We start from the raw sequence: 4,486 nt of genomic DNA on the forward strand, positions 1-4,486 counted from the left end.
GAACAGCTTTGAAAATTGTGTGGCGTCATCAGCGCCCGGAACCGTTCAAACTGAAAATTTCTCTCTATTGCCATTCCCATGATCATCATAACCTTTACCTGAAGCGCCCCCATGCCCACCCAAACTCTCGAGAGGCCATTCCATTTTTGACAAACGGACACGCCGGCGGCACTATGGGTGCAGTTCGAGGTTCCTCATTACTGATTCTGTCGCCGGCAGTCTGCGCAGGGCTGTTCGTGGGTGGGCTGGACATGTTTTAGAGGAACTCAGAACTCATTCTACTACGGCTGAAGCATGCAGATGAGGCATGTGAAATGTACGATGAAGATCTATCACTGATTAATTCAATCGCCCTCAAAATATAGGAGCAAACTCTCACAATGTTACAAGTACGTTAATCTTCGTTGCAGGATCAGAAGAAAAAGGTGAGGTCTTATGTGCAAAACCTGGGAAGAAGTTCCGAATAACGCACGCAGAATAGAGAATGCTGCTTTCATTCAACCGCGCATATCAGAAGCATATGCTGCTATGGCAGACTGCAAGAATTGCCGGACTCAAAGTTATTGTACTTTCCGGTGACAGCCAGATTTGTGGGAAAATTTGGAGATCTCCATAGTACCGAGGATTGGGCAAATTGCCACTGGTCCAGCGATTTGCCCACCTTTCTCCCTAGCTTCCCCAGTAAAATTTTTAAACAAGTTCATGGTTTCCTTCAATTAAAAGTCTCCTTCATGTTCAGATAACCGTAATTCGGCTTTGGTCCCCGATGCCAGCGAGTCAACTGGGCTGCAGACCCCCCTTCAAAGCACAGAGGACTGGCAAAACTAGGCCGTTCTCGGGAAACCTTAAAAAAGGGAGGTTGGATTTTCTGTCCGCACCAAGCAATCAGCGAGCGGGTGGGCTGCAGCTCTCTGCCCAGGCTCCAAACATCGGGGGGGGGGGGGGGGGGTTGTTCACGTGCGCCCCCTCCTTCTGCAACTCCGCAACGCTTGCTGCACATCATGGAACAGACACTTCTACTTGGTAGACATACTTTTGGCAGGATATTATTGCCTGGTTCTGCGATAAGATCGGAGAGGATGCAGTGCCGCTACTGGTGCTTTTCTCTATATCGCAGTATAAAATAATAAAATAATATATATAAAATAAATAAATATAAATATAAATATAAATATAAATATAAATATAAATATAAATATAAAATTCATATGTCTTCTTGCTTTGCTCCACCAGCCCGCTATGGGAAAGGAGCTGAAATCAAATAGAATGGCGATGGTTGATATCTGATTCCACCGCATGTAGCATGTAGCGCATTGCGATCCGACCTTGGGGGAATGGCCAATTTTAGATCCCGGGGTCCCCCCCCAATACCCTCAACCAATTTTAATCCACCTTTCCTTGTTCAAGGAAAGGGGGCCTTATGGGCCCACCCCCCCCCCCCCCCCCCCGAGGCGGAATGAGGCTATTTATTTGCCGACGTCAGTTAAATACCACCACAGGGAAGATTCAGTTCCTTGGCTAGGATCGAATCCTGGCAGCCTGTTTCCTTGATGATATGCATCTTGTTCAGTAGCCGTTTCGTTCAGACTCTCGGAGGCTGGGACCTTGCGAAGTCGGATAACTTTCAGAGGATGCAAGCCTATCCCGTCTTTTGAGTAACACTAACTAAACATCCAAGGAAAAGAACCCCCGAGATAGCCTGTGTGTTCTTCCTCCTCTCATGGTACCGATGGTGGGTAATGACCACGCAAAATCTCCAATCCTAGCCTTCCGGTGATACGTTGGGCTTCAAGAAACATCTCAACTTCGAACTGAGGAATGCCCCCAAGGACGATTGAAAGAAATCATTGTCCGTACACCCCGTTCCAGACGAAAGACCCGAAACCAAGACCGCGTCTCCTCAGTCGTTACCAATACCAAAATGTTTCGTTTCGGGTGAGTCAGTCAGTTTTTCCGGTCATTCTGTGACCCAATTGACGACACACCTTCTTCCTTCCCTGGAAATAAAATAAAATATGAGGTAAAATTAAGGGAATAAATCTGGGTCACGTACCGAGTTGAGCCCTAACTACCCACGGTCGGTTCCAAACGCGCCTCCGATGATACGTGTCCTAGACAACGACAATCCCAACGTCCCCAGCCCGGTATAATCTCTCAGATGTTTGGAACTGTGAGGCATATTGAGATCAGAATGGGAAGAATGCATAATGTGCTGGAACGTTCTGGATATTTAAAATTCTGCATAACTTTATGAATATTTTCCCTAGACTGGAATGAGGGATTGAGGGATTTTATATAATCATCTCTGATCTCAAGATCAGATAGATACTGGGATGAGATGTAGGGGTGATGTTGTCGTTGCTTCAAACTGAACAATCTCTGATTCTTATACCTAGGTAATCAAGCTCCCTAACATGATCAATGTATTCACGTGTGTCTCACACGTTTCTCTCTCTCTATCCACGCTGTGTGCACCTTAGGTGCAACGGCACATCCATACCCACGTTTGGCAGAAACACCCGCGGGGATGTTGTTGTTACATCCACACACATTCCATCCATCGCATCTATGAGCTGTTGGATCTATGGAATTTGTTCTACGTATACGGTCCTTCAGAGTTGCTGATGGAGTCCTGCTTTGGAACCAAGACACAACCACCACACACAATCCAACAGATTGATTGATTGGTATAAGGACGGACATTTTGGCGTCTGACACCTGTCTTCATTGGGCAAGGCTGAGGTTTTGCCACCTGCTCAACCATTAAATTAAACTTCTACGGCTCTTTGATCTTGTCAGGTAGGAGGGTAGTTAGTTATCAGGTGACCCTTATGGAATTGTCCTCGTCCTGAAAGTTCCAGTCAAGGATAGGACTGATTACTGGCGAAGGGGGGGTCCTTTTTTGCCAGTTTACCCTAGTTAACAAGATCTAGGCTCTATTTTCATTTGATGTGGAAGCATATTTTCTTCAGCTGCAATTTGCTTTCCCCCAACTCTGACATCACAGACACTGCTGATTAGCACTAGTTGACCAGAGAGAGAGGCGGGACAGGGGGGACACTCTAGAACTCGACTTGTGACAATAGATATCCACACCAAAGTCATAGTTGGAATTCTTCAGGCAAACGCCATGTAACAAGTTAGTTAGTTATAGTTTACGTATTCTATGATCAAGCAATGGCGTAAGTTGCAATGCGCAACGGAGGGGAGAAATCCAGAATTCCGCATTGACGGGACATTCGCTCCTTTTTCCGCGGTAAGGATAATATGGCTTCAAATTATATGCCGAGATAGTAGTAATTGTTGCTGCTACCTAGGTATTAGACCATTTCGTTGCATTATTGGGGGAACCGACACAGAGATTGATCTACCTACCCTGCAAAAAAGAGCATTTCCGAAGAGAATCCGCTCCCTCTGCTTTCCGCCCATCCGCCGCCGGGCTTGTATGTTGACCAACAAACAAAAATGACACCTTTCAATTATCCTTTCCAAACGCCCCTTGCACACAGGCGGGTAAAAGATAAACCCAACGAAAACGACAGAGAGGATGGCAAAACGGCCCAGCCCATTCTCAGAAGGACCTGATTTTCAAGAACTTTGCCGACGCACACTCTCCAATATTTTTATTTATTTTTATTTATTTATTATTTATTTTTATTTATTTTTATTTATTATTATTTATTATTTTTATTTATTATTATTTATTATTATTTATTATTAATAATTTTTAATATTTTCCTTCTCAATTGGGTTTGAGACACAAAATGATATAAAATGATCAGATGATCAGGTCGCAATGGTCGTTGTGACATCACCACTAACCATCGTATGTAACCATTAGTTAAACTAACTATCACAGAAATCTGATAGCTCGCGCTTCATCCTATTCCACGGTCGGTTACATTGGGGAAGCAGAAGTACAGCTGCAAAAACACCACCGAGCGGAACACGTGTTAAAATGAAGGATGTGATTGATGGCCCAACAGTTAAGATTTTATTAATAACAGTGAATGGGAAACTTAGGAAAAATTGTTGAATGGGAGAAATGTTGACAACGTCGCGATGAGTGATTAACTATTAACACATCTATGAGACGTAACCAACATATGGCTAGATTAAAGAGTAATTAATATACCGAGAAACCACCTTCTATCATTATATCGCAACAATGAATAGAAAATATAGTGTATGGAAGGGAAACTTAGTAAGAAAAAAGACTAGGTTTCGAAGGTCTTCGGAGCGCGGTTTAAAATCATGTAGTGTGGCAAAAGCCCCTGAAAGGCTCAAGAAGAAACTTGCTTGACATGCAATACAGCTGCAAGAGGTTCCTTTGTAAAAAGGAGAAACCACCACAATGGAATATGACGTTAGGAAGACAATTGTTGTATAAAGGTAACAGCAATATGCCCGCCAGCCAAATTGGTAGAAGTAGAAACAAAATCACAGTCCCTCCGAAAGTGTCCTCTCATGCATGGGCCTCGCTCTA

The sequence above is a fragment of the Paracoccidioides brasiliensis genome (genome assembly GCF_000150735.1).
Source record: "Paracoccidioides brasiliensis Pb18 unplaced genomic scaffold supercont2.2, whole genome shotgun sequence".
NCBI lineage: Eukaryota > Fungi > Ascomycota > Eurotiomycetes > Onygenales > Ajellomycetaceae > Paracoccidioides > Paracoccidioides brasiliensis.